Here is a 24439-nt window from a genome sequence, read left to right on the forward strand (position 1 = left end):
ACAAGGTCGTCATAGTATTGCTGCCCATCTGTGTGCTAAGTGTGATCTGGTTATAGTCACCAGTCTTCTAGAAGCAACTACTTTCTCCCTCCTATAGGATTGGAACTGGGCTAGGTCAGCCACTAGCCGCTCATCAGTGATGATAGGTGCATCTGTTGTGCCTGCTTAGATAATTCTACTGTGGGATACATACACCCTGGCCATTTCCTTGACACTTGTGTACCATTCTGAAAAGGGAGTTATCTAAAATAGTGAGAAATGTGCAGTATCCTCCCATTACATGTAGCGCTGTACTATACTAACGTGGCACACCCTCTTCACCCCCCCCCCTCCCCAAGGAGGTGGTGTGGAGGAGAATGTCACTATCTACACTCCTGGAAATGGAAAAAAGAACACATTGACACCGGTGTGTCAGACCCACCATACTTGCTCCGGACACTGCGAGAGGGCTGTACAAGCAATGATCACACGCACGGCACAGCGGACACACCAGGAACCGCGGTATTGGCCGTCGAATGGCGCTAGCTGCGCAGCATTTGTGCACCGCCGCCGTCAGTGTCAGCCAGTTTTCCGTGGCATACGGAGCTCCATCGCAGTCTTTAACACTGGTAGCATGCCGCGACAGCGTGGACGTGAACCGTATGTGCAGTTGACGGACTTTGAGCGAGGGCGTATAGTGGGCATGCGGGAGGCCGGGTGGACGTACCGCCGAATTGCTCAACACGTGGGGCGTGAGTTCTCCACAGTACATCGATGTTGTCGCCAGTGGTCGGCGGAAGGTGCACGTGCCCGTCGACCTGGGACCGGACCGCAGTGACGCACGGATGCACGCCAAGACCGTAGGATCCTACGCAGTGCCGTAGGGGACCGCAACGCCACTTCCCAGCAAATTAGGGACACTGTTGCTCCTGGGGTATCGGCGACGACCATTCGCAACCGTCTCCATGAAGCTGGGCTACGGTCCCGCACACCGTTAGGCCGTCTTCCGCTCACGCCCCAACATCGTGCTGCCCGCCTCCAGTGGTGTCGCGACAGGCGTGAATGGAGGGACGAATGGAGACGTGTCGTCTTCAGCGATGAGAGTCGCTTCTGCCTTGGTGCCAATGATGGTCGTATGCGTGTTTGGCGCCGTCCAGGTGAGCGCCACAATCAGGACTGCATACGACCGAGGCACACAGGGCCAACACCCAGCATCATGGTGTGGGGAGCGATCTCCTACACTGGCCGTACACCACTGGTGATCGTCGAGGGGACACTGAATAGTGCACGGTACATCCAAACCGTCATCGAACCCATCGTTCTACCATTCCTAGACCGGCAAGGGAACTTGCTGTTCCAACAGGGCAATGCACGTCCGCATGTATGCCGTGCCACCCAACGTGCTCTAGAAGGTGTACGTCAACTATTCTGGCCAGCAAGATCTCCGGATCTGTCCCCCATTGAGCATGTTTGGGACTGGATGAAGCGTCGTCTCACGCGGTCTGCACGTCCAGCACGAACGCTGGTCCAACTGAGGCGCCAGGTGGAAATGGCATGGCAAGCCGTTCCACAGGACTACATCCAGCATCTCTACGATCGTCTCCATGGGAGAATAGCAGCCTGCATTGCTGCGAAAGGTGGATATACACTGTACTAGTGCCGACATTGTGCATGCTCTGTTGCCTGTGTCTATGTGCCTCTGGTTCTGTCAGTGTGATCATGTGATTTATCTGACCCCAGGAATGTGTCAATAAAGTTTCCCCTTTCTGGGACAATGAATTCACGGTGTTCTTATTTCAATTTCCAGGAGTGTATATTTGGGGGGATTGAATTGGCGTGATGATGCAGGATGACTCAATCACTGAGTCACTAGGCCAGTTTTGAGAAATGCAGAAAAGGGAGTCTGGTACAGCACGCAGCCATATATGTTACTTGAATGGCCCCACCCACGTTTTTGACTCAATAACTCTGTCAAACTTCTCAGGGATATAGCTGATAAATAGGCACGTTTTAATGACGAAAATCTTAAAGACGAATTGTGCGTCGCATGGTCAGTACTGGCTTGTGAAAGAAATTATATAAAATTTGGTGAGCATCCGACTACATATGGAAAGGACAATGTATATGCTCTCTTTTACTTTCACGCTCTCTCTTACTTTCATGGCATTTCATTCCCCATTAAAATTCAGGACAAATCACAATTGGCAGAACCCGCATTATTCAGTTCATGTTTACACACCACAGGACAGCGAGCTAGAAGAGCACAATGTGCAGGAAAAGAAAGAAGCAAAGCACCAAGTTGTTCAACAACTCTATCTTTCCAGAGAAGCGAGTCGGCATACGAAACATGTACATCTGCTGTTGTTGTGGTGTTGTCTGAAAGTGAGAAACGACACTGTGTATTGGTCAAGAACATATCCAACTTACTTTCCACGCAAAAGAACAAAAAGAAAGTTCCATGTTGTTACTGCTCTAGGGTCTGCAACTCTTTGATTATGAGAGAGGGTCTAGAGAAGCACACGATTTTTTGCTCAATCCAGGAATAGGTATGCGTGGAAATTCCAACTGAGGAACAAAAGTTTCTGAATTTTCAGAATTTCCATCATCAGAACCATTGTCCCATCGTTGTATAAGCTGTTTTGAAACGCCTGCTGGCTCAGCGACATGCTGTGAAGGAGACCCTACTGCTTTGCACGCAACCCGCACAGAGCGACACATACCTATGAAGCTGTAAGCTCATATTACTCAAGTAAAGATCACTTCAGATCATACATTAGGGATAATCCTGCGTGTTGGCTGCTCACAGAGCTCGAAACTCTTGTGCAATGGATTGCATTTGTGGCACCAACATTCCAATAAGCAACGTGCAGGAGAACGATGCTTTATATGACAGAGCCATTACGCATCATATTTTTGGGCTGCTGTTAGACAGAAAAGCGGAAAGCCCATGTAGAGACTACTGTTATCAGTGGGGAAGTTCTGCAGTGCAGCGCACGATGCATGCAACTTCAACTAGCAGTGTCATGGCACATACCCTTGTTCTTCCACCAATTAAGCAGGTATGATGCCCATTTCGTGTTTGAGCACTTGGGTGATTTTGGTTTGCACACTGATCATGTTAGTGTCCAGCCTGGGAGTGTTGAGAGATACATTTCGTTCCCCAAGTATATGATGCCAAATGTCACCTTATGGTTCCCGGTATCACTTCAGTTTATGCAAGCACTGCTTCAGAAAATTAGTGAGATAATGCATCAGAAGGACATGCATCTTATCTAACTCGAGCAGAATTTTCAGATGACGCAAGGTTTCAGCTCATAATGAAGAAGGACATGTTTCTTACAAATAACTTGATTCATAGGACATAATCAACGAAACAACATTGCCCAACACAACCATATTCACCAGTAACCTTACAGGCAATGCCATAATGGATGTAGAGTATAAGCATGAGGTGACTGTTTGGCAGAAATTCAACATCTCTGATTTAGGGACGTGTGCAAAGTTAAATAAGGAAATGGATGTATGACCACTTGCAGATATTTTCAAGAAATTGTGGGTGTGCACATGATCACATACACTCTGCATCCTGCAGTCTGTTACATGGCGGCAGGGCTATCATGAGATGCAGCATAGAAGAAGATACAAGTCGACATTGAATTATTGACTGAGTTTACGCGCTGTTTTTTATCAAAGGTGAGTTTCGTCAGGGCTTCCACCCATATCTCATGGAGGCAGACCTGGCATTTCCTTCCAGGCTGCATGAGGTGCATAGCTGTTTGCCAATATATCCAGAGTGGCTAGTCTCATGCTACGACTCCACCCCAAGCTGATGTTTTAAAACCATCTTTCTCAGTCATATATCATGGGGGCCCTGTGTTTCGTATTAACATCAATATACTCCTTGAACTTTGTTAACATCGAGTATAGATTTAAGTGTCAGGAAGTCGTTTCTGAAAGTATTTGTATGGAGTGTAGCCATGTATGGAAGTGAAACATGGACGATAACCAGTTTGGACAAGAAGAGAACAGAAGCTTTCGCAATGTGGTGCTACAGAAGAATGCTGAATATTAGATGGGTACATCACATAACTAATGAGGAGGTATTGAATAGGATTGGGGAGAAGAGAAGTTTGTGGCACAACTTGACTAGAAGAAGGGATCGGTTGGTAGGACATGTTTTGAGGCATCAAGGGATCACAAATTTAGCACTGGAGGGCAGTGTGGAGGGTAAAAATCGTAGAGGGAGACCAAGAGATCAATACACTAAGCAGATTCAGAAGGATGTAGGTTGCAGTAGGTACTGGGAGATGAAGAAGCTTGCACAGGATAGAGTAGCATGGAGAGCTGCATCAAACCAGTCTCAGGACTGAAGACCACCACACACACACACTCCTTGAACCAGCTTGTGTGCTTCAAGGAGATGCCATGGCTGAAACTAATCAGTCCATTCCCAAAGGAATACATTACTGCATGTTTTTACAATATATAATCTATGTCTGTTTCTCCCTAGCATGTGTGTATCGGGTTGGCAGTACATTGTATGTGCATGTAAATTGTGTGTGTGTGTGAGAGAGAGAGAGAGAGAGAGAGAGAGAGAGAGAGAGAGAGAGAGAGAGAGAGAGTGTGTGTGTGTGTGTGTGTGTGTGTGTGTGGTAATTTTTTTTCTTCACCTACTGCTAGTTGTTCCAGTTTTATTTGTGTTCATATTCTTTATTTGTCTCTAATTTTTAAAATACACCACCTTCATTGTCAGTGACGACAACTGCATTGCAAAGAGATTCCCTCTGATATTGTGTCAAAAGATTCTTTCGAATGCCGTGTAATATTGTATCAAAAGGAGATGACATTTATTTTAGGCAGCCATGGAAGATGTAGTTGTTTAAAAATAATTTCTAGTCATTAAAGCATATAAAATATATCTCTGTAGTATCTAGTCATTAAGGTGTCCAACGAAGAAAAATCTATCTCTATAATTTCTGGTTAGTGCCTTGTATCTCTGCACAAGGGAATTACTGTATCCCTAGTGAATAAATCAGATATTATCAAATGTACATAACTCTCTCCTGACCCTTTCATCCACAAACAAAAAACCTGTCAAATGATTTTTTGGTGCTTCAGTTGCTTGTAAAAATGTATAGCCGTTACTTAGCACAGAGTCAGTTGGTTATGGAGGCACATCCATATTTGAATCACTTACCGCACATCCACTACTGACCCACCTACAACGCCACTGCATTTTTACTTGAAATAATGTACAAAAAAATAACAGGTCATTTACTCTCTTTTTTTTAATTTTGGATAACGTTGCGGGGGAGATAAACGTATGTAAGTATGCATGCATTTCTTTGCTGACATCAGACAGCGATGACACACCGTACACGACACATACAACATTACAACACTTATCAAAGTTTTTAGTGAACTCATGTCCCAGAGTGTCCTCAATAGCCACCTTTGGAAGAGTATACCAAACATTATCAAAAAATCCCTAAACATAATACCACAAGTTGACATAGTCATTCACTGCACACTGAATTTCTGAAGTGGCACACACCAAGTTTCTGAAGGCCGCCTCCTGTAAATGGGTGTATTCTAGCCCTTACTCTTCATTCATAATTTTAATAGTTGTTAGACAGTCACAGTCACCGTCACACACTGAGTGAAAACCCAGTTACATAGGGAGTGCAGTTTGATCGTTGAATATAGAAGCCACATTTGAGAAATACTCACTTATCTGCTAGCACCCATATGATGAAAGCGTAGCACTCTTTCCGCTAAAATAAGAACTTTCAAACACCTTTAGAGTACCAAAACATATCCAGACCTTAAGCACACAACTATATGTTGTGCACCGTAACAGTATGGATGGCGCTGCAGACGTTGGTGATATTGGTAACTCACCATCATAGAAAAACATTTCTACGGAATCGCTCTGCGATGTGTCGCCAATGGACCACTGCTAGTGTTGAAGGCTCAAAGCCTTACAAAACAGGCAGCGGGAACCTGAAGTCCGACAAATCTGGTAACTGCGGTAGAAAATCGAATGGTTCCCATAAGCTGGACTTGTCGAACGCTTTATTATCAGGAGTCTGCTGCACTGTACGAAAAGAAAATAATACTAAATGATAAATAATAGTAATAATAATAATCCAGCCACCAACAGGCGGCAACCGGGTCTTCGGAGTCTGGGGGACCTTGCCAGTCACGAACACAGAGAAAGTCGGAGTTCTCTGGCAGACTTCCATCCAGAACTATCACTTAAATAGGCACAATTAATATTAACACTCTAATTCAACCGAGAAAATTACACAGGAGTTAGATCGACAAAAAATTGACATTTTATACCTTCGAGAAACATGATTCACAGATGAAGCCACGGTAGGTTATGGAAATTACCGCATCTTTAAGTGTAAAACAGAAAAACGTATTGCTAAAGTTGCTCCGCTTCTGGGAATGGCTTTTGTCATACATAGAAATATAACACCCTCCTTAGGAGATGTGTGCCCCGTAAGCAACCGCCTTATGACAACGCGCATGCAGTGCGCTAACAATAAATATACCTTCATTAATGTTCATGCTTCCACCAACATTGCTAACAGGAAGCATCCACAGACTGTGGAGAAATTCTGGACCGATCTTGAGAAAGTAATGACTAAAATTCCAAAGCAAGACATCAGAATTTTATTGGGTGATTTCAGTGCTCAGACAGGCAAAGAAAAGCAATACTGGAAAACTGTAGGAAAATATCCCGCCCATAAATTTTCCAACAAAAACGGAAAAAAGCTTATCGAACTATGCCAACAAAGCAACCTTAAAATCATGTCAACATCACTGAGGAAGAATCCCCAAACAGAAAAGACCTGGAAATCCCCAATAAAAGAGCTCGGTGAATATCAGATTGATGACGTAGCCATCTCGTACCCTCCACAGAAGGAAGTTCATGACATACAACTCCGTACAGGTGCAAAAATAGATTCAGACCACTACCTAACACGGATAAAAGTTAACTTTATCCCAAAGAGTGTCCACTGCAAGAAGGTGCACCAGCAGAAATTTGACACCAGAAGAGTGAAAGAAACTAAGCTTGTAGAAGGACTGGAAGAGTCCAGACAGATACTTGGGAAAAATTTTCACAGTAAAATAATCCAGAAGGCTAAAGATTTAGTACCCCTGAAGAAAAACACAAAACATCGATGGTGGAATGCAGAGTGTGATAAAGCTTTGGAGAAACGAAAAAAGGCTTTTCTAAACTCCAACATAAAGCAAACACTGTAAAATCTTAAATATTTTTATGAAACTAGGAAACAAGAGGTGAAAAACCAACTGAACTTAATGGTAGAAAACTTCCGCAACTACAATACACGAGATTTTTGCCGAACTTCTGCGGAAAAAAGTTCGCGGATGCAGCCCACAGATTTACGTTTCAAGAAACCTGACGGGGAACTTGCACTCACTGACCAGGAAAACTGTAAGGAACTGGCACATTATTTTTAAAACTCTTTAACTATCCGGAAACACCTTCGAGATTCCCTAAAGAAAGACCTACTAACACACACAGTGTATAATCCCCACCAACACAAGAAGAAATTCACAAACACATTATTAAATTAAAAAGCAATAGAACATTTTGTGAAGATGGGATTATTGCTGAGCTACTGACAACTCTAGGACCAAATTCTCTCAGAGAGTTAACACAAATCATTGCAGATATTTGAGAGACAGAAAAATTACCCCAGGAAGGGAAATGTGCGTTTATTCATTCGTTACACAAAAAAGGAGACAAATCTGATGTAATTAATTTTCGAGGCATATCCCTACTTCATGTCGCATACACGTTCTATCAGCCTGTCTTCTTCAAAGAGCACAAGAGCAACTGGAAAACAAAATTGGCGAATACCAAGGTGACTTTCGCCCCAGTAGATCCTTAACAAAATATGGTTCAAATGGCTCTGAGTACTACGGGACTTAACATCCGAGGTCATCAGTCCCCTAGAACTTAAACCCTTAACCTCATCAAAGAAACACTGACCGATACTACTTCCAAGATGAAATTCATGGGGGAAATATCCGAGCCCTTCCTTATCAAAACTGGCGTCCGACAAAGTGATGGTCTGTGTCCTTTCTTATTCGACCTTGTGCTGGACAAGGTCTTCTACGAACGAGAAAAGGAATTGAAGAATAAAAACTGCTGGAAACCTATGCAGATGGGGTGAGTCAAGGATGACGTAAGAATTTCATGTTTTGCTTTTGCTGACGACTTAGCCTGACTAGCGGATGATGAGATAACAGCAATCGAATAGGTTGAAACCCTTAAAGAATGTGCAGAGAAAGTTGGTCTGCAAATATCTTTCCTGAAGTCTGAGTTCATTGCTACAAAAACTGACACCCAAAACTTGACTACAATATACGGTCATATCAATAGAGTACCACATTTTAAACACTTGGGTGAAGTCCTTGAACCTACGGGGCGAGAGAAAACAGCAAAAAACATTTGCCTCCAAAAATTAAAGAGAGCCTATGGAAGAACCTATAAGGTGTACAATAAAAAGTGCTTGCCCAAAAACTCTAAAATTAGGCACTATAATGCAGTATTAAAACCTGAAGTCCTGTGTGCCAGTCAAACCCTAACAGTCCACATAAAAGGTGACCAAGAAAACTTATTAAAGGACGAACGTAAAATCATCAGAAAGATACTAGGGCCAAAGAAAACTGAAGAGGGCTATAGACTACAACTTGTCGCTCAACTGGGAAATTGTCCAGCCTTGCAGCAGACATTAGAATAAAAAGCGATTAAAATTTTATGGGCACGTCTCTAGGCTTTTCAAAACAAGACTTACGCACAAAATCCTTAAATACATATAATGACTTTAAACTATACCGTGGATAAAAAAGGTCATAAAGGACAACAAAAAGCACAGATAAATTATTCAGATTTTTGGACAGAAAGGGATTTAAGCAGAAAGTTGACAGATGGAAAGTCAAGTCACAGAACGAAGCTACGAAGAAAGCAGGAACAAAATGGACAGAGGAAAGGAAGAGAGCCCATGCAGAAAAAATGAGAGCAGTGTGGAAAAAAAGGAAAAAGAATCAAGAAGCTTTGCGTGATCCAGCAGGGTGTAATCGCACATAATGATAATAGTAATAATAATAATAATAATGCGATATGTGGATGATTTAATACTTACATTCGAAAGAAACTGTTTTCTTCTTTTTATTCTCCTCTGAGGCTGTGGATGATACTGTTGCCCAAGCTAGGTACAGACTGAGAACGACAGTCTCAGGATGCTGGGGCACGACGTGGGTGGAGACAGTAATGGGGAAAGACCGACTGGAGCACACAAAATGGTTCAAATGGCTCTGAGCACTATGGGACTTAACATCTGTGGTCATCAGTCCCCTAGAACTTAGAACTACTTAAACCTAACTAACCTAAGGACGTCACACTCATCCATGCCTGAGACAGAATTAGAACCTGCGACCGTAGCGGTCACGCGGTCCCAGACGGAAGCGCCTAGAACCGCACTGTCACACCGGCCGGCAGTTGCATAGTCAGCCACCATCTTGCTTATAAATTATGGTAATTATAATTGCAGTTATGGACGGTTTACTGTAATTATAATGGTAGTTCTTGCCCATCAATAAACAAATCAATGACTCCAGTGGCCTTTTTTTTAAATTTATTTATTTTTTTTTTTTATTGAGAAGGACGCTGCAGCAAGTGATCAGTTTCTTTACATAAGAGAACAATGTCCTCTGTTCAGGCAGAACTTGTCTAATTCCACTATTATCCGTATCCACAGTACACGGATTCCGGCCGCGGAAGCGAGTTAGACTTCGCAAGACAACACGGAAGCTTCGAGGGTGGAGGAAAGGATCGTTTCAACTGAACTTTGCTATCGGGAACTGAAAATTACAGAAAGACTTAGTTGAATTTGTTGAGCATTACGATTTTACGCTGTCTGCTCGAATTAGTGCACTGCACAGTGCCTCTGGTTTATAATAGTCATTGTCTGTAAATGTTCTGCTTCCTCTTCCACGATAGTTTGTGATATTTACAGGACTGTGTGTAATATTATCCTATGTGAGGCCACCATTCAAAGGAAGTTTGTGCCTCCTGCGAATAGAATCGAAACGTTTATTTCCCTTTTAATTTAAACTTTTATATTTATTCATATGTTCATACATCATTCACTGAATGCGGCCTTTGGTCTTCCAGATGATTATTAGAAATTCCTGTATGGCACAAGGCAACAGTATACAGTGTGTGTGTAAACGAGCCATAAAATAATTTTAAGGGGAGGTTTACTATCTTTGGCCCGAAAAAAGCATGTCCTTTGAGAATTTTTTTCTCGTGATGTGTTACAGATATCAATGTCAAATTTGGTCAAAATGTTTATTGATATTTACAAACTAGAAATTTTTCGGCCGGAAATGTCGAAGAGCAAAGGCGGAATTGTCGTCGAAACGAAACAAAATTTCAGTGTAGACCTACACGCGCGGTATGTCACAGGTCAGCCGGCTCGTCTGAAATCAAAATTGAGTTGACGTTAGCGAAGTGTATAAGATTCTTTAGGAGTTGTACCTCGCTTAAGCTATTTGGAACTTAGGGAACAAAATGGCGGCCATTAAAAAATGGTTTTTTTCGTCAATTTTTCGACTTCGTTCGCCAAGTAAAAATATTTATAGTTGATGGATCGGAATAAAAGTGGTCCAGCTCATAGAGAATTTATTTAGCTTCGTCGGAAACAAAGAATCATGCCAATCGGTTCAATAGATTTGTAGTTACCATACCACATGATAAAAAATACGGCATTTCGAGACAAACGCGTTTGAAGTTTTGACTACATATAAATCCAATATTATACAACTTACGTTCAATCTACTATTCCGGGTCCATAAACTAGTCCTTCCTCTTCCTCATAGAGGGCGTTCTGCTCGATCTGGGCCATCCTGCGCTGCTCCAGAGCCGCTCGTACGGCCGGTGACAAGCGGTTTTCGGCCGCTTCAATCCGTTGGTCGTCCGAATCCTTGGCGAACTGCGTCGAATAGATTCCCTGGGTGACGTCCATCGTTGTCATGGTCTTCAGAATTGCTAAATACCCTTTGCTGAAGCTGCTCACTGCCAGGAAATTCGCCATCTCCACAGTCTTCGCACCAGCATGCAAATGCTTGGGGGCTAACTTCCAAACACACGCGTTCAAACTTTCGTTTGAACTTTGTGTGTTTCCTCCGAAGCACCGGTACAATAACTCGTCCTCCGAAAGGGCCTCGTAGATCGGATGAATCACTTTTTGAACTTCTGTGGAGAGCGGCTGGTCGTGTTGATATTCGTCCAGATGTCCGGTAGCCTCAGCAATGCTCCACTTGCATCAATTAGTTTGCCCAGCCGGACAATTTTGGTGTTGTGGGTGGTCATTCGTCGAACACTTGTGGAAGTACGTTGCCCAAATTGCCTTCTTCATCCGTTCCACTGAATTGGAATGCCGTCGGATTGCCAAGCCGTAGTACGTCTTAAGCTCCTTGATCACTATATCAGCTTTAGTCATGGGCAAGCACATAGAATAATTTTTCGCGGCTACGAAGTCGAAATTCTCGAAAGAAACTGGTGCGTGATAAAGGCCAATTTCAGGCAGGTGCATTTTTTTATTCAACCGCGAATAACAAACATTTCCGTTCCGTATTCGGAAAAACCGTTTCAGGGGTGTATTCTAAACACTTTTATGGATAAAAAAATGCAATTTAAAAAAGTCGATTTTTTGAAAAAAGATAGTAAACCTTCCTTCAAGTTTATGCACTCACCCTTAGTTGGATTGATAGGAGCAACTTATATGAGTTGACAAAGAGTTTCTGTAGCATATACACTCCTGGAAATTGAAATAAGAACACCGTGAATTCATTGTCCCAGGAAGGGGAAACTTTATTGACACATTCCTGGGGTCAGATACATCACATGATCACACTGACAGAACCACAGGCACATAGACACAGGCAACAGAGCATGCACAATGTCGGCACTAGTACAGTGTATATCCACCTTTCGCAGCAATGCAGGCTGCTATTCTCCCATGGAGACGATCGTAGAGATGCTGGATGTAGTCCTGTGGAACGGCTTGCCATGCCATTTCCACCTGGCGCCTCAGTTGGACCAGCGTTCGTGCTGGACGTGCAGACCGCGTGAGACGACGCTTCATCCAGTCCCAAACATGCTCAATGGGGGACAGATCCGGAGATCTTGCTGGCCAGGGTAGTTGACTTACACCTTCTAGAGCACGTTGGGTGGCACGGGATACATGCGGACGTGCATTGTCCTGTTGGAACAGCAAGTTCCCTTGCCGGTCTAGGAATGGTAGAACGACGGGTTCGATGACGGTTTGGATGTACCGTGCACTATTCAGTGTCCCGTCGACGATCACCAGTGGTGTACGGCCAGTGTAGGAGATCGCTCCCCACACCATGATGCTGGGTGTTGGCCCTGTGTGCCTCGGTCGTATGCAGTCCTGATTGTGGCGCTCACCTGCACGGCGCCAAACACGCATACGACCATCATTGGCACCAAGGCAGAAGCGACTCTCATCGCTGAAGACGACACGTCTCCATTCGTCCCTCCATTCACGCCTGTCGCGACACCACTGGAGGCGGGCTGCACGATGTTGGGGCTTGAGCGGAAGACGGCCTAACGGTGTGCGGGACCGTAGCCCAGCTTCATGGAGACGGTTGCGAATGGTCCTCGCCGATACCCCAGGAGCAACAGTGTCCCTAATTTGCTGGGAAGTGGCGGTGCGGTCCCCTACGGCACTGCGTAGGATCCTACGGTCTTGGCGTGCATCCGTGCGTCGCTGCGGTCCGGTCCCAGGTCGACGGGCACGTGCACCTTCCGCCGACCACTGGCGACAACATCGATGTACTGTGGAGACCTCACGCCCCACGTGTTGAGCAATTCGGCGGTACGTCCACCCGGCCTCCCGCATGCCCACTATACGCCCTCGCTCAAAGTCCGTTAACTGCACATACGGTTCACGTCCACGCTGTCGCGGCATGCTAGCAGTGTTAAAGACTGCGATGGAGCTCCGTATGCCACGGCAAACTGGCTGACACTGACGGCGGCGGTGCACAAATGCTGCGCAGCTAGCGCCATTCGACGGCCAACACCGCGGTTCCTGGTGTGTCCGCTGTGCCGTGCGTGTGATCATTGCTTGTACAGCCCTCTCGCAGTGTCCGGAGCAAGTATGGTGGGTCTGACACACCGGTGTCAATGTGTTCTTTTTTCCATTTCCGGGAGTGTAGTTAACAACAATACTAATTAGGTAGTAACTGATGAGTCCTCGAATGGGTTGGTTCAAATGGCTCTGAGCACTATGGGACTTAACATCTGAGGTCATCAGTCCCCTAGAACTACTTAAACCTAACTAACCTAAGGACATCACACACATCCATGCCCGAGGCAGGATTCGAACCTGCGACCGTAGCGGTCGCGCGATTCCAGACTGAAGCGCCTAGAACCGCTCGTCCACACCGGCCGGCTAGAATGGGTTGTCTATTTAGGAAAATGTATAAGAAAACAGATAATTTAAATATTTCTTTTGTCGGAAAAACGACCAAGTCATTGTGTTGCGTTTAAAAATGAATCTTTAACTCTGCATCTGAGCTCAAATGTTGTGAAACCATTTTACAATTTGAACCATGTCACTTCCAGACGAGATTTCGGGCTCTCGTATCCGATAATTTCTTTTACGAGGACTCGAACACTTAGCCGCACAAGATGATTGTCGTTATTATGTAACCACAGCTTGTATCGGCGGCAGGACATCGAAATACTAGCGGCGGTGCTGAGCCAGTTGCTATGAGTGTATTCAGCAGCAGCCGGCGAAGAGTATTACACATCGCAGACGAGTAAGAGTATTTCCAGCGAACATTTCCATTGCTCACCGGTCTTCCTTAGCAACAGCCTCTTAGAGAGAATCGGTCACAGGTCCAACACGCGTGGCACTCCTGTCAGAACCAACATGGGTTCCAGATTCCATGACTTTCGGAAGACACTCGATACAGTTCGAACTACCGCCTACTGAACATAACAAGAGAGTACAAAATTTCATATCAACTGTATGAATGGACTTAAGACTTTCTAGTAGCAAAGGGGACAAAGCATGTCATTCTGAACGGAGAGAAGTCCCTCAAAGGGACTGTTAGAGAATCTTTACTTTTTACGATATATAGCCCATAAATGACGTATTAAATAACGTCGGATGTTCCATGAGGCTTTTCGTGGATGATACTGTTTTATACTGAGATGTTGCGATATTAGAAAATTTTAGCGAAATGCACGAAGACCTGCAGAGGGTGCTGGGAGTGGCAGAGGACCCTCATCATAAACAAACGTAACGTATTGCGAATACATGGACAGAAATACCCTTTATTGTTGATTCCACGTTTGCAGAACAATGACTGGAAGTACTTCTCTTACTTCCATAAAATATCTAGGAGTATGAATATTGATGGATTTGAAGTGGAATCACGAGTAAGGTTGATGCCCGATTGAGATTCAGGAGAGTCCTTACGAAATATAGTCCATCAACAAAGGAAGTAGATTACAAAACAAGAAGGAACAGGATGATAGGACCTGCGTTAAGACATCCTGGTGTCACTTCCAAGGTACTAGAGTGAGATGTAGAGGGTAAAAACTGTACAGGAAGGCATAGACTGGAATACTTCCACCAAATCATTAAGGACGTATCTCTAAGTGGTACTCTGAGATGAAGAGAATGGCGCAGGAAATGAATTCATGGTTAGCCGCATCAAACCAGTAAGAAGACTGATGATTCAGAAAAGAAGTCTGGGCTTCGAGGGTGGTAGCGTGCTTATTACCATAAATAATTCGATATTATATGACGAAATTATAAAATAATCGAATGTGAACTCTGTAAAAGTAAGCATCGAAGATGCGTTAAACACGATAATCGGTCCTTTTTATAGACCAGCTGCCTCTGTGGCAGAGCGCTTGAAAGAGAACTCGGAGAACATGTCTAGTAACCACCGCAGTCATAACACTGCTATAGGAAGACGCTTCTATTTGTCATCCACATAACCGGACAGCCATGCGATTAACACTTGTGCCAGAGACAGGGATTCGTGAGAGTCTAAATGTTTTATCTGAATATTACTTCGAGCAGATAGAGAACCGTCTCGTAAGAGTAAATTCTCACACCTTTTTACATCTTTGTTAGCAGTAGGCTCGATCAGCACGCAGCTGTTGATGAAATGCTTTGTGAACTGAAATGGGAATCGCTGGAGGAACGACGACGCTGTTTTCGCGAGGCGCTATTGGGTACATTTTGAAAATCGGCATTTGAGGCCGACTGTAGAACGATCATACTGTCGCCAACGTACATTTCGCGCAAGGATCACGAACATAATATATGAGTAATTTGGGCTCGTACCGGGGAATACAGATAAGTCATTTTTCCCTCGCTCTGTTTGCGAATGAAACAGGAATGGAAATGACTCCACCGGACGTCATGAAAATAGGCACCTCAGGGTTATTTCACCGTCCTTCAGCATTTTTAGTTAGTGATTACTTAAAATGTTAGTAAAAAACATTAAACATCTGTATTTTAGTCTACTTTATAATGTAGTACTCCAAAAGAAAATCCTTGCCAGCTACTAAGAAAAAATAAATAAATAAATAAAAACTAAAGTTACAAGAAATGTTATGTTGAAGAAAAAAATGTTACTCGAACCTGTGAAAAAAAAGGATCCACTGACATACAGGGGATAGGCAAAATAATGTGAACACATGTACTTATTTTGGAATGGTGTATTAATAATGGGTTGGACTCCCATTTTCCTGTAATACAGCTGAGATTCTTTTTGGAGTACTGGCATATAATAACTGTATAGTCTCCAGTGGAATTGAAACGTCCCCTTTGAACAATTTCTACACGACTGTGCTTAATCTGACACACAATATTTTTAGCGCAACGCAATCTGACTTTCAAAAAATCCCTACGAAAGAATGGCCCTGACTAACATTAACCTATGCGTTTCACAAATCGCTTACCACACAAAAATCTTGGTTACTCGAACTACTGCAATACAGCGAGCGCCACTACTGCCAGCTAAATAAAAGATTCAAACTACGGAAGGCACTAACTACTGATAGGCATAGTTAGCAAATGAAAGATTTTAATAGAGAACAAACAATGTATTTACCTTAATAGTCATAATATATATAGCAGTTCATGACAAATTACAAAACTCCGCCATCTCTCTCCCCACATCCACCACTGCTGGCGGCTCACCTCCAACTGCGCAACGCTACGCGCTGTTCACATCCAGCTGCCGCTGCCCAACACTACAATGGCAGACAACAATGCAAACTAGACACAGACTGCACACAGCACAGCCAGTGATTTTTATACAGAGGTGGCGTTACCAATAAAAAAACCTAAACAGCCTACTTACAGAATGTTATGCCACTCTTCGATCAGAACCTCTTCTAACTCCTGTAGTGACGAGGGAAGAGGAAATCTGTACTCTAATACCGTCCACAAGGGTTCGATAATGTTGAAGTCCGGGGACTGTGCTGGCCAGGCAAAACGCTGCAGTTCGGTTGTATGCACCTCATACCACGATTGTACTGTACTGGTTGTGTGAATGGGTGCATTATTGTCCTCAAATATGGCATCATTGCTGGGGAACAACATTTGAATCAAGGTGTGCACCTGGTCACCTAAAATGTTCACATAATCGTTGGCTGTAACATGACCTTTGAGAGAATACCATGATACGGCTGTCCACACCATCACACTTTCCACCTCCATGCTTAGCCTCTGGAATCAAGCAAACAGGATTGTAGGCTTCTTTTGGCACTCTCCAGACGTAAATCCGGCCCGATGTTAGAAATAACGAAAATATTAACTGGTCGGACCATACGACGTGTTTTCACTGATCATCCGTCCAGGATTTACGCTCTTGACACCATGCTTTACACTTCTTTGCGTTGGCTGATAGTTTCGGTATAGCAGCGCGTCCATGACTCTTCGCTTTACGAAGTTCTCGAAGGTGGTCCTTAATCTCTGCAGTCACTTTAGCCGCCGTAGTTTGTGTTGTTTTGACACAATTCGTGGTAGCGTACGACGATACCTGTCATTTAGTTTTGATTTGCGCCCATTATTCCGTTTACACGATTATGTCTTTCCATGTTTTGTGTAGGCTGTCATGACTGCTGAAACAGTTGCTCTCAAACATCCAATAAATTGGCTGTCCGGCTACTGATGCTCCAGCTAATCGGGCTCACACAATCTGCCCTCTTTGGAACTCTGTTAGGTCTTTCACTGCACGTCGACTTCGCCTCTGAGTGCAAATACGAAGTGTGCTCAACTCTTAAACAACCTGCAGCGATGCCTAGGCCGTACCGAACATACACAGTCTAGCGCGACACGTACCTTACCTGCGTTGTTGACCTTCAAACACATCCATGCCATTACTATCTCTGTTCAAATTATTTTGCCTATTCGCTGTATTTGGACTGAAAATAATATATGAACATTCTCAAAGTTTATAGATGCATATGATATATATTTTATGTGAAAACATTAAAGTACTCCGTGATGAAGATTGATACACCGTAAGAGGTGCGAAACTGCACTGCCTTTGTAATACAAAATGTTGTCGCTGACGAATTTACGCTCTGCTGGACCTTGTAGAAACTTCCAGCGAGAAAGTTGTTAGAAATTAATGTGGTAACATCTTTGACATTGTTGTGGTATTGTGCCACGTATTAACGCATTTCGTTTACGTGAGACTCTATGCGCGACAGCGCGCGAATACTTCTGTGCTCCTCTGATATGACCAAGATTATTCCGCAAGTCCCGGAAATATCACTGCAGCTTTTAGTGACCCTTCATCACTGCACCTATCACCCACATCGCCAATGTACGCTTTTCAAAAGCAACTGAGGGTGCTTTCAGCCCATTATCTCCGTTGAAGTCGACCAAAATGTGTTTGTGTTTAGTTTTGTGAAACTCGAGTCTTAGCGAAGTGTATTACAGAACAAGAATATGGTCCTCAGCACGCAAAACTTTCTTCTTGCTGCTGCATTGTCTGTGCCTTCCATTAAAAATTTTTGTCCATCATTGTAGTGTCTGAATCAAAAACCAAGTGATTTGAGAAGATAAAAAACAGAGGTCTCCGAGCCAGAATAATTTTTTTTTCACGGGTATCACTCTGTATTTTTATAGCCGTCGGGTACTCTTCTACGTACTAACTTTTTGTCAATATCGTCACATTGCGTAATTTAGTTTTCCATTTATATCCCTTTCTAGGAAAATCTGCTTCCATCTAGAGATTCTGCCGATGTTACCGCCCTGTTTGTACGGAATACAGTCGATTCGGAAGTACCACAACGTTTTGTTGTCATAACCCTGCGCAAAATTCATATTATTTCTGGCCTTTTCACTGTTACCAAGAACAACAAAGAATTTGCAGTAAGTTCGGTACGATAATTAAGATTTTCTTCGAATGTCTTTTCGCCCTTTACGCACACCGACCGGAGTAGCATTACACGTGGCCCCTTGCTCCCACATTTCGTTCTCAAACAAACACACGTCAATATTCCGTTCCACGGCAGACTGAAACCACACGTGAACACACAATATCGCATTCAACTGGTGCTAATCTAATGCATTGTTTCAAGTAGGGTCATCGAAAAGATGCACATAATCATCGGCCTTAAAGGCTGACAATGATGTGCTGTAGAATTTCGGAAATCGTGGTGTTTGTAAAGAACTAAAATATCCTCTATAAAACCTACACGGATTTCGTAAGCAGAAAACTTCCGATACACAGCTCGCTCTGTTCGCCCAAGAAATGCACAGCATCGAGGACAAAGGCACCCAGTTTGATTCAGTGTCTTGGTACCTGTGTGAACTTAGTCATCAGATGTTTTTAAGAGCCACCCGATTCCGCTGAAATATTTTTTGTATATTTACAGACGCAATCACATTCTTGTGACACAGTCATAACCGGTTTCGGCCATACAGTGATGATCTTTAGATTCTAAAGGCGGCATACACTGAACACAGGTTCATGCGTTGACAACGTGTTGACAACGCATGAACCTGTGTTCAGCATATGCCGCCTTTAGAATCTAAAGATCGTCACTGCACGGCCGAAACCGGTTATGACTGTGTCATAAGAACGGGTTTCGGCCATACGATGACCATATTCAGATTCTAAAGGCGGCATACACTGAACACAGGTTCTTGCGTTGTCAACACGTTGACAACGCATGAACCTGTGTTCAGTGTATGCCGCCTTTAGAATCTAAAGATCGTCACTGTATGGCCGAAACCGGTTATGACTGTGTCACAAGAATGTGATTGCGTCTGTAAACAGACAAAAAAATTTTACAAAATAATCAATCACTCACTCCATTGACAAAATGTCGTTTTTTCTTCGCTGATATAGTTTCAGAATGATTCAATGAAAACTTACACACAGTAGTGCGGAAGTACCTCGATCACGTTGACCTACGAGTACAGAATGGGACATCTACGAATTCATTGCAACTGGTACGAGCTGACAGTCTGGTGAAGTAGTTCTGAACACTTTCTCCGAAAACTGTCTTGAGAAGCTAGTCCGATAACCCATGCTACACGAAAATATTTTAGACGTTGTAGCTACAAAGAGGCCAACAGCCTTGCCGCAGTGGTAATATCGGTTCCCGTCAGATCACCGAAATTAAGCGCTGTCGAGCTGGGCTAGCACTTGGATGGGTGACCATCCGGTTTGCTGAGCGCTGTTGGCAAGCGGGGTGCACTCAGCCCATGTGAGGCAGACTGTGGAGCTACCTGATTGAGAAGTAGCTTTTAGCTACAAACATGCCTGACGCGCGACCTTGATTGCATTGTCAGTACAGACACAGGGATTAGTGATCACTATGTCATCATAGTGACTGTGATTACTAAGGTTAATAAATCCATGCTGGAAAGCTTTTCTGCTGGACAGAGAACATGAGCGATTGTTATCGGCCTATTATGAGAATGGATCGACATCATTTAGTTTCAGCATGATGGACGTAGAGGAATTAGGACAAAGTTACGACTCACAGTAAACCGCGCTTTGGAGAAGTATGTACCGAGTTAGTGGATTAAGGGCGGAGAAGACTCGCCGTTGTTTAATAACAAAATTCGGAAAAAATGCTGAGAAAACAGAGATTGTTGCACTCTCCATTCAAAACAGAAAACAGAAATGTCAACAAGGAAAAGGTAGCAGAAATTCGTGTGTCTAAAAAAGGATCGACGCATGAAGGATATAGCAGCTTCCACAGTCAAACGTTAGCATGACAACCACTATTACGTATTGTCCATGATCTTTACGGATTTTCACCTTAATTACGGAGTTACAGGATGTTACTAAAATATTATGGAAATAGACATTTGGAAATGTGGAGTTTTTAAGAAATTCGAAAAAGGTACTATTTAGATTTCGCTGAACCAATACTACAAAAATGTTTTATAGATTGTGATGATTTCTTTCCTGAATACACAGTGAACCTGTCTACGAATCATTTCGTCACCACTGCTTACTAAAGGCGTGTTTCCACTGATAAGGGAATGCTCCAGTTCGTGTCGAAATCTATCCTGAAGTTTTTCTCACAGGAAAAATACACTGAATGAAGTCCACGGCCGAATTTTAGCTGCTAAGGCGCACTGCAACTATTTAAAAAAAAAAAATTGAAGTTACTGATTTTTGCCAAACGAAGAATCGCTTACAATAGCGGTTTGTACAGTTCTTCCTGCCTAGCAAGCGAGTTGGAGAATAAGCAGACGCAGCCGCAACAAGACAAGGCAGGACCCCCGCAGCGCGACGTCCAAAATGCACACACGCGAATATTACGCGCTTCAACCACAACAGAAATGTCTCAGATCACTAGTTTCTTTGAATACCTTACAGTTCATGTCGACAGATGTAACTGTTAAACAAGTGAATAGGAAATCAAGGTAGTGTATGATGTTACATTACAGACGACTTCCATCAATCTGGACTGTAATTTGTTAACATGAAATATTCCATAACAGTTCCTGTTGCATAATTTCTACGGAAATTTCTGAATAATGCATATTTTACTAACAATTAAGAGTTTCTTATTTGTTACCTGGAATGTCTACTGGATAACGAAAACAAACGTTTTCTCTACATCATTCATATTAGGTAAAAGACAGTTTAACGCATTCAGGCATTTCACTGTAATTGTCAGATTTATTCAGACAAAACTAGGATGGAGTAAGAAATGGTCGTTCTGCATGTTGTGCTCTATGTTCTGCATGCTGTACTGAGTACCAACCGTTCTAGATCAAATTCGTAAAACATGGTTATGCAAACTGACAGTGCACAAATGTCTGACGTTTAACAGTACTATCAGAAACTATATTTGCCCGACATTTTCTAAAAAATTCTTTACGTTGTGGAATCATTTTTGTATCGAGAGGCTGAATCATGCTATCAGTTCCAATTGGAAACAGTATTAACAGTCTTTGTTTCATCCCCCTAAAGACAGAGGTTTTAAGTACCTGTTTGCATGTTGGCTACGCTATAGACTGTGTTAATATCGCTGACAGCGCTCTGCGCCCTCGGCAAGAGATTCTGTGGTTGGACAGACTAGCAGTTAGCGAGTGGACTGGAAAGTATATTGACATGGTATTCTTAGTGGAGAATCTGTTTTGGTAGGAAATGCATTGTAAAGTGAGGTGATTTGTCAAAGCCACAAATTTATTCCGAATTTTCTTATTGTCCATTATTGTCGACAGAGGTTATATTAGGTGATTTTTTGAATCAGTATAAGCAATTTTAAACTTTCAACGCTGAAATAAGTTTACAGAAAGAAGGTAAGTCAATAGCTTTGAAATTTGAAGATTGGCTTTCAAACCACAGCGTGGAAATCAAACGCCTTTGCCTCTTTTCAGATCACATTTTGGAACCTTCGACGTATTTTGACACTAATGATCACTTTGCAAGTACTGACAGGGGATGATTTTTATGACATATTAGATACTAACGTTTTAATTCAAGAAAAAAATTCAAACAGTTGAGAACTGTAATGACACTGATAGGCAGAACCTTTTTGACATCTTACAATCACGTTCCACAGTTTTACTCACAAAACAGGAGCAGTTAAAGGATTTTAGTACAAATTTCGTGTTCGTGAGCATACAAAATTTTGCGTCAGACCCTACGTAATTCCGGCACATTATAGGGACCGTGTTATAACGGAAATACAATCTATGCTTGACGAGGGCATTATCGAACCAGCGGTAAGCTCATACAATAGTCCATTAAATGTTATTGAGAACAAAAACGGATCGATCAGGTTTGTCTTAGATTCTAGACAAATAAATACCATAATCATTCCTGAAACAGACAGGCCGCAAACGTTCGAAGAACTTCTCCAAATTTCAATGGCCTAAAAGTGTTGTCTTGTGTTGATCTCAGATTCAGCTTTTGGCAAATTGAACTTCAACCAGAATGTACAAAATACACGGCTATTCTTTGTTTCGGCGTTTGTTATCAATTTCGGAAACTTCCCTTTGGTTGGAAAATCTCTTTGGCAGCATTCATTCATGGTTTAAATTCCATATTACCTGAGTTTTTAAAACGACACATCACCTCTCATTACCTGGACGATATTTGAATAGCAGAAGCCTCTTGGGAACAACATAATCGTATCCTCAACAGTGTGTTACGTACTTTTGGCAAATACGGAATTGCAGTTAACTTGGAAAAATCTTAATTCGGTAGGACAAAGGTGAAGTTTCTGGATCACATAATTTCTGCTGACGGCATTCCGCCGGATCCTGAAAAGTTGGAAGCAATCAGTGCTATTCCTGTTCCATCCATAAAAAGACCGCAGTTTTCCAGGTCTCGTGAATTTCTACCGTCGTTTCCTGAATATGCATATTCTGGTAACTGCAAAACATTGTTCTCTCACTGGCAGGAACACTATTTGGAGCTGGGACGAAGAGGCACAGTTGGAATTTGATTCTTTGAAAGAAGCTCTACTTAACGCGTCAATCTTAGCTCACCTAGATCTGTCACAGAATATCTGTCTTAGCACAGACTCTTCTAATGTTGGTCCTGGTGCCCATTTATTTCAAGAAGTTATAGAAAATGACTTTTGTTTTCAGAAAACCATCGCTTTTGCTAGCCGCATGCTAACAAAATCTGAGAAAAATTATTCGGTTTCTGAACTGGAAGCTTTAGCACTCGTTTGGACATTTCACAAATTTCGTTTATTTCTTTCTGCAAACATGTAAAAGTTTATAGTGAGCATCGAGCATTGCAATTTCTTATGTCTTCAAAATAAAACCATGGCAGATTGAAATCTTTGGCATTATTTCTGCAAGAATTCCGCTTCACAGTAGTCTAAATACCTGGCACTGAAAACATGCACCGCTTGGCTTTGAGAAAAGCAACGCGGAAGCTAACCTTCAGAAAAATTTCAATATTCTTTACATTCAAAAAGTAGCTTTTGAAAACTTCGTCAATGCATCTCCAAGGGACATTGCACATGAGGAAGACAAAGATCCGATTTGAAAAGATGTTAAAAGTAAATGGCATGAAAAGCGACACGCAGATTCGTCATTATGATCTGGTTAGAAATAACATACTCTTCAAAAGTTGCACTGTTGATGACAAGCTATGGGTGCTTTGTATTCCTGACGATTTTGTTAAGAAGCTCATCTGGTACATTCATTTCAGCTACGCACATTTTGATCCATATACTTCGGACGACTTGTTATTTTAACAACATGGAAAAGAGGAGGGTTCCGTCTATTGCAGACTCTATCAAAAAGCTAAACTGTCTACCATCTCACATCGTGCTCCATTATTTCCTATTATTCCTACCAGATTAAAAGAATTATCTACAGTTGATCTTGCATTGAATGAGTTTTCGTACGTTTTCGTCGCTGTTGAACTTAGTTCAAAATTTGTTTCTTTCACACTGTTACGTAAAGCCACTGGACAGTCTGTATCCAACGCCCTCTGATAAAAATTGCTTATGTGAAGTTGGACACGTTGACAAGGTCGTTTCAAATAACGGACCACAATTCAGATCTGGTATTTGGTCACGCATGCTTCGTTATCGTAAAATCAAAGCTGTTCTTATTTCATTGTACATTAGATAGTACTCCCCCCCCCCCCTGCCGTCTGTTACCCCATTAGCACCAACTTTAGCACCTAACTAAGCTTTAGAATGAAAGACTTTTTTTGGAACTTTTTCATTTTTTAAGCAATGAAAGATGAGTGATGTTTGGTATGAGTGTGTGTGTGTGTTAGAATGAATGACAAATGAATTCGTGGTACAGCGTAAATTCTACCCACAACTCCTTCTCAGATAAGAAAACTAACTATCCACAGTGACGGTAGACACTTGTTACAAAACAAAAATCAGTCAAACGTATTT

At 42.7% G+C, this 24439-nt stretch overlaps 1 pseudogene; it reads left to right on the forward strand.

Moving 5' to 3' along the window:
• Window positions 1-19665: 19665 nt before the first annotated feature.
• On the forward strand, window positions 19666-19783 carry LOC124607766 (annotated as a pseudogene).
• The last annotated feature ends 4656 nt before the right edge of the window (window positions 19784-24439 follow it).

This window comes from Schistocerca americana, chromosome 3 (assembly GCF_021461395.2).
Source record: "Schistocerca americana isolate TAMUIC-IGC-003095 chromosome 3, iqSchAmer2.1, whole genome shotgun sequence".
Lineage (NCBI taxonomy): Eukaryota > Metazoa > Arthropoda > Insecta > Orthoptera > Acrididae > Schistocerca > Schistocerca americana.